At 37.5% G+C, this 7,250-nt stretch overlaps 1 non-coding gene across 1 annotated transcript; it reads left to right on the forward strand.

Moving 5' to 3' along the window:
- Positions 1-4,934: 4,934 nt before the first annotated feature.
- Positions 4,935-5,040, forward strand: LOC121205754 (small nucleolar RNA R71). The gene has a single exon (XR_005900829.1). It is a non-coding gene; the product is annotated as a small nucleolar RNA R71 (small nucleolar RNA).
- Positions 5,041-7,250: the final 2,210 nt, after the last annotated feature.

The raw sequence follows: 7,250 nt of genomic DNA on the forward strand, positions 1-7,250 counted from the left end.
GGCCAATCAATACCAGATTTTTCTTAAAGTTTCCCCTGTTTCACTATTTGACTAATCTGACCACTCTTCACTACGAGTCAAATTTCTCATTGTACGGAATTAAAAATGTGTTCTATTTGATTTCATTTGAAACTAGACTCATTAAGGAGTCTATGCATATAAATTTTATCTTATAACCATTTTTATACAAATTATAATGATTTTTCTAAAAACAGAACAGGGGATTTCGGAGTCATTCTGACACTGTCCCACACAACTTTAAATATCTCTTTATAGGAAATTTCTTTGCTTCCACGGTCTCTTTTATAAGAAACTAGACTAAATAAGCTTTGATTACATATTTTATTCAGCCTATAATTCCACACCAACAATTTATAGTGATTTTCTAAAATCACGTTACTGCTGTAGTCCAAAGCAAATTATTACAATTTGCTCTTAAATTTCCAAGTCCAAACACTTATGAACTTACCATTTGAGTTTAAGACATATCATGGCCACATCATATCTTATTAAATCAACTCATTATGTCCTATTATGACTGAATTTACTCAACGTTTAATCACTTAAAACTTACCTCGGATGTGGTAGAACGATTTCGGCGGCTATTCGATCACTTTTTTCCTTCCCTTTATCGGATTTAGTTCCCCTTTGTTCTTGAGCTTAATTTAACAAATAAATTGATTTAATCATTTGAACATCGAAAAGAGAAAATCAAGGTACTTAACCCATATATATACACATTAGACATTAAAGTCACATACATATGAAATCATGAATCAACTCAACATATTAACCCACACTCTCTTTTAGCCAATTGTCTAAGCCAAGATTAAGCCACCAATATGCTTACTTATGGCCGAACATACACGTCAACTTATGTACTCATTCATGTGGCCGAACATACATGTCTATTTTGAGGCCGATTGCAACACTTAATACATTCTACAAGTATGGTCACTTGTATTGACTAAACACCATTTTGTTTCAAGTTCAAAACTTGGCCAATACACATATATACACTAGTAAAGCATCCTCTCCCTTTCCATCAATTCAACACATGCATTACTCATTAATATACAAAATTATATTCGGCCTTAGCACACAACTTGCTAGCCGATTCTTCTCCATCTAGCAACTAATGCACATATGTGCTCATTTGTTAGACTCTACTTCATCTAACAACAACCATATTTTCCCTTCTACTTCCTACCATGGCCGGATGCTCAAGATACCTCAATATCGAAACTTTTAGCTTGGATTGCTTAAAGAACTTGGTGATGAGTTCAAATTTACCTAACACCTCAAGCCTCATAACACATCTATATAGCTAACATACTAATAGTCTCAAGGCTTCAACTAAAACTTTTGAAGCCTCTTAGTCGAATACTAACTCTCTAATAATCCCAAATCCATCCATGAGATAGTTAGAATTTAGACTAATCATCCAAGGGATGTATGAACTTTCAAAGCAACACTAAACATACCTTAATCTAGTGAGCCTTCATAGCCGATTTTTCTCCAAGCTCATTCCCTTCCTTTCTTTCTTCTATTCGGCCAAAGATGTTCAAGGATGAACACTTTTTTTTCTTTGTTTCCTTTCTTCCATTCACGGCAAAGGGGGGCATGGATGAGACCATTTTTTTTTCATCACTCTACCTTTTTGCATTACTTTAATCCTAACCCCTTTTTTTATTCTTTCTAACATAACTCACTAACACAACATGTTTGCAACATGTTTCCACCCATAGCATGGCCGGCCACTATGCTTTAATTTTGGGTAATTTGACATGCAAACCCATCATTTCACAACATGCATTATTAGGCCACTTTACATTTGCCTAGCACATTTCCAAATTTTCTCACATAAGTCCTATTTGATAAAATTCACTTACTATTAACAAAATTCAAACATGAAATTTTCACACATGCATATGTACATATAATGAGCATCAACTACGACGGTTAATTATCTTTATAACTCAGTTTGGTGGTCCCGAAACCACTTTCCCACTAGGGTCACTTTAGGGGTGTCACAAATAGCATGGAAAATCAAGGCTAAATATGAATATTTTATAAGATTTACGTACGATATGATAAAAACTAAAACCACTAAATATATCAAGTTAGAGGATTATGGAAATAATAAATGAATGTGTGTGAGTAGGCATAAATTTCATGGAAACAAAGAAAAATGGAAGAGTATAGCATAATGGAGTAACTAAAATGACAAAAAATTTTATTAAACAAGCACTAGTATTTTACTATTCTAACTATGACTATTCAAAAATAGTTCAATATAGTAAAGGAATCATGAAATAGGAAACATATTTAAAGAAAATAGAGAAAAAAGAGTAAACAAACGCAAAAAGAAGGAACTTAGGGCGTCGAAATCGGTGTTGTAGGTGGCGCACGGGCGTAGGGGTAAGGCGTGTGGAGTTGCAACTACTAAGGTTAGGGATTTTTGGGGAGGGAGATGATGAATAGTAAGGGGTTTATATAGATTTTGGGGCACACGGTCATGTCGCACGGCTATGTCTTGCTTCGTTCAGTTCTCCCATGCCCGTGTACATAGGTCCACGCCCGTGTTTATTTTGACAGTGTCGACCACGGGTGGAGGACACAGGCGTGTCGCACGCCCGTTTACATTCTCAGTTTCAACCACGGTTTCAAGGCACGGGCGTGTCGTACGCCCGTGTTGTTTTGGCAGTTTTGCCCACGGCCATGTTGCACGGTCGTGGCAACTTATCATATCCCGTGTTGGGGAAAAAATCTTGCCCTATTTTCACACGGCCTAATGCACGCTTGTGTGCCTGGCCGTGTGGTCTTTAGAAAGTCTGTGTTCCATGATTCAGTTAGTATGTTAGATGTTAAAAACTAAAATTTTAAAGAAATTAACACTGTTAATGCTCAGGTTGCCTCCCGAGAAGTGCTTATTTATAGTCTAAGCTCGACTTACCTCACTTTTGCATAGTTAAGGTGGAGCGACGAGTTTACACTCCTCATCCCTGCTAAATTTTATCAACATAAGGTTTAAGACTAGTATTATTTACCTTAAATGTACCGAATTTGGGATGATTTACCTCGACTGTACCATATGGAAAAATACTGAGTACCGTAAGAGGAATTTATTCATTAGTTTCAGTGGTAATGCGAGGATCTGCTACATCTAGTAGTACTTTGTCTCCAACCTTAAGTTGATTTGGTGGGGTATTGAGCTCGTCTTGGCTCGATTTCGGCCTATCGAGTGGTCTCGGTTTCTATGTCCGCCATTCCTCTAGCTCCTCAATTTGTAGCCTTCGTTCTTCATAGATAGGTCCCTTGTTGTTGTTTGAACACGGCTCATATACGTTCTTTGTAACTGATCCCTACACAGAAGGTTTCACCATGTGATCAGTACTAGTAGAATGATTTATACAACCATCTTCAATTTTTGATGTGTTACTCGAATTACGAGCTTGAAGGGTGATTATTTCGTCTCCCACACAAAGTGTGAGTTCACCTGTACCAACATCAATAATGGTTCTAGCAGTCGCTAAAAAGGGTCGTCCTAAAATTAAAGGTACGTTACTATCCTCTTCCATGTCTAGAACAACAAAGTCTACTGGGTATATAAATTTATCGATCTTAACAAGAACATCTTCAATGATATCCCTAGGAAATCTAATGGTTTTATCAACCAATTGAATGCTCATCCTAATTTGTTTAGGTTTCCCAAGACCTAGCTGTTTAAACATTTTATAAGGCATAACATTAATGCTTGCCCCTAAGTTAGCCAATGCATGATGAACATCTAAACTACCAATTAAACAAGGAATCATAAAAATCCCTGGATCTTTCAATTTGTTTGGTAGCTTATTTTGTAATATGGCTGAGCAAACTGCATTCAATTCCACATGCGGCGCCTTATCCAACTTTCGTTTATTTGTTAAAAGCTCCTTTAAGAATTTGACTGCGTTTGGCATCTGCGAAAGGACTTCAATAAACGGTAAGTTTATATGTAGTTTCTTTAAAAATTTAAGGAATTTACCAAATTGTTCATCTGATTAGTCTTTCCTTGTCGCATTGGGGTATGGCACACGAGGTTTATATTCTGTACTAACAGGCTTTGGGTCATTTTGGCCTACCTCATTCTTACCTTTACTTACCATCATTTCTGGCCTTGGTTTTGCAACTAACCCTTCCTCATCTTGAATGGCAATCGCATTGAGTTGCTCCCTTGGGTTAGATTCAGTGTTGCTTGGTAGGCTACCTTGTGGTCATTCGAAAATTAACTTAGCGAGCTATCCAATCTGAGTTTCGAGCCCTAGATTGGTTCTTATTGATTTTTGAGTGCTGTCTCAATATTCTAAAAATGAGTTTCTGACACCGAGATGAATTTGGTTAGCATCTCCTCAAGGCTCGGCTTCTTTTCTTGCTGGTAAGATGGTTGTTGAAAACCTGGAGGATGTTGTGGCCTTTGATTTCCTTGACCGCCCCACGAGAAATTGGGATGGTTCCTCCAACCTGCATTATAAGTGTTACTATATGGGTTATTTTGGGGTCTAGAGTTATTGTTACCCATATATTGGACTTGTTCCTCCTCGATGCTAGGGTTGAAGGGTTGATATTTTGTGTATGCTTCTCCTCCATTCGAATCACACCTCATCACTGGATGTACCTGAGTAGAACCACACAAACCGTCAATCTTTTTATTTAAGAGTTGTACTTGGTTAGATAGCATAATAACCACGTCGAGGTTGAAAACACTGGCTGCTTTTGTCGACTTTGTTCTCATATCTTGCCACTGATAGTTATTCAGTGACATCTCCTCAATAAATTCGTAAGCCACCTCAGGCGTCTTATTATTGATAGTTCTTTCAGCGACTGCATCAATCATTTGCCGAGTCGAAGGATTCAGACCATTATGAAACGTTTGAACCTGTAGCCAAAGAGGTAACCCATGGTGAGGGCTCCTTCTCAAAAGGTCCTTGTATCTCTCCCATGCATCGTAGAGTGTTTCTAAATCCATCTGCACAAAAGAAGAGATATCATTACGTGACTTGGCTGTTTTCGCCGGTGGAAAATATTTTAATAAAAACTTTTCGGTCATTTATTCCCAAGTAGTGATTGACCCTCGTGGTAACGAGTTCAACCATTGTTTAGCCTTATTCCTTAACAAAAAGGGAAACAACCAAAGGCGAATGGCGTCATCAGAAACGCCATTAATTTTAAAGGTATCACAAAATTCTAGGAAATTTGCCAAGTGAGCGTTGGGATCCTCGTCCTGCAAACCATCAAACTGAACAAACTGTTGTATCATTTGAATTGTGTTAGGTTTTAGTTCAAAATTATTTGCAGCAATAGCAGGTCTAACTATACTTGACTCAGTTCCTATTAAATTAGGTTTAGCATAATCATACATAGTGCGTGGAGTAAGATTCTGATAGTAGGATTCTGATTTACTGGATCAGCAGCAATCGCAGGAGGTAGTGGATTTTATTGGTTTTCAGCCATCTCCTCAGTTTTGGTTAAAGTATCGTCCTCTTGCTTGTCCTCTTTGTATCTTAGGCTTCGCCTTATTTCTCTCCAATTTCTGCGAACTGTATGGTCGATCTCACCGTCAAAAAGTAGTGGTCCTGATGGGTTTTTTCTGGTCATAAACTACAAAAACTTGTCAGAAGAAAATAAATGAAGAATTATAAAAGAAAATAAAAACTTAAATTGCAATAAAAGTAAAATGGCTGAAGTAATAAAGATCGAGTGTTCCTAATATCCTAGTTCCCCGGCAACGGCACCAAAAACTTCATTGCGTGATATTCGTAACAGCTTTTAAAGATTTATAAATGAATCGTTCTTGAGACTAACATATTATCACGATTAAGGTAAGTGTACCTATTGAACAGTAGTATAGCTCAGCAAGACTGGATTGTCGAACCCAAAGGAACTACGAGTACTAGTATTTACTTCCTTTTTATTATCTAGCCTAAAAATTAAGAGGTTTGGTTATCTAAACTAATTACTAACTAAGAATGCCCAAAAAGAAAACTCGGGAAAATACTTTTGGGAAATTTCGATTGATTGAGACAATACCTAAGGAAAATTCCACCTAGACTTCACTTGTTATTTGACTCTGAATCAGACGATTTATTCATTTGGCTTGATTCGTAGAAATCCCTAAGTTATATTATTATCTCTCTCGAGACTAATAACGTCTAACCCTAGGTTGAATAATTGAAATCTCTTTCTAATTAACACCCTAGAATCGCATTAACTTGATCTATGGATTCCCTTATTAGGTTTCACCCTAATCCGGCAAAATCTTGTCACCCTATCTCTAGGCGCGCAATCAACTCCACTTAATTATGAAAATTTTACTCTTAAACAAGGTCTATTCCTCCTCTGAATTAGAGCGTTAACTTGAATCAATATCCTGTAATATTAAAACAAGAATTAAGAACACATAATTAAGAACAAGTCAAATATTTATCATACAATTCAGATAATAATAACAAGCTCTGTCTTAGGTTTCATTCCCCTTAGGTATTTAGGGGGTTTAGTTCATATTTATGAAAGAAAACATCTCAAAAGCATAAAGATAAGAAAACATAAGAAAACCCAAAACTCCTGAAGGAGCTTGAAGGGAGATCTCCAGTCTTGATGATGAATCCGGCTCTTGAGATGGATCAATCAGCTTTTATTGAGTAATTCCTTACTTCCTACTATGCGTCCCCATCCTAAGTGCCTCCTCAAGTGTTTAAATAGGCTTTTGAATGCCTAAGAGCCCTAAAAATTGGCCTTTTCTGAATAGGACTAAACTTGGGCTCGGCAGTGACACACCCGTGTGACACGCCCGTGTACGATTACTCCAGCCCGTGGTCAAGGCTGTTACATAGGCACGGGCGTGTGGTCTACTCGTGTAAGTCGTGCTTCAATCCTGCCAAATTGACTCGACCGTGTGACATGCTCGTGTGAGGAAGTCCAGGCCTTGTTGATTTCCCATGTGGGTCCATTTTCTCCGTTTTTGGCCCGTTTCTCACTCTTTTTACTCTCCTATGCTCACCTAAGTATAAAACATGAAATCAAAGGATTAGGAGCATCGAATTCACCAAATATAATGAGAAATCATCCGTAAATATGCTAAGCATGGGATAAAAATATGTATAAAGTACGATTTACCACCATTCTCGAATGTTATCCCCATTTAATTTATTGTAACAGCCCGACTTTGGGTCTAGTCGAAATAGTGGTTTCGAGACCACGAATCCAACGTA

This window comes from Gossypium hirsutum, chromosome A08 (genome assembly GCF_007990345.1).
Source record: "Gossypium hirsutum isolate 1008001.06 chromosome A08, Gossypium_hirsutum_v2.1, whole genome shotgun sequence".
In the NCBI taxonomy this organism is placed as follows: Eukaryota; Viridiplantae; Streptophyta; class Magnoliopsida; order Malvales; family Malvaceae; genus Gossypium; species Gossypium hirsutum.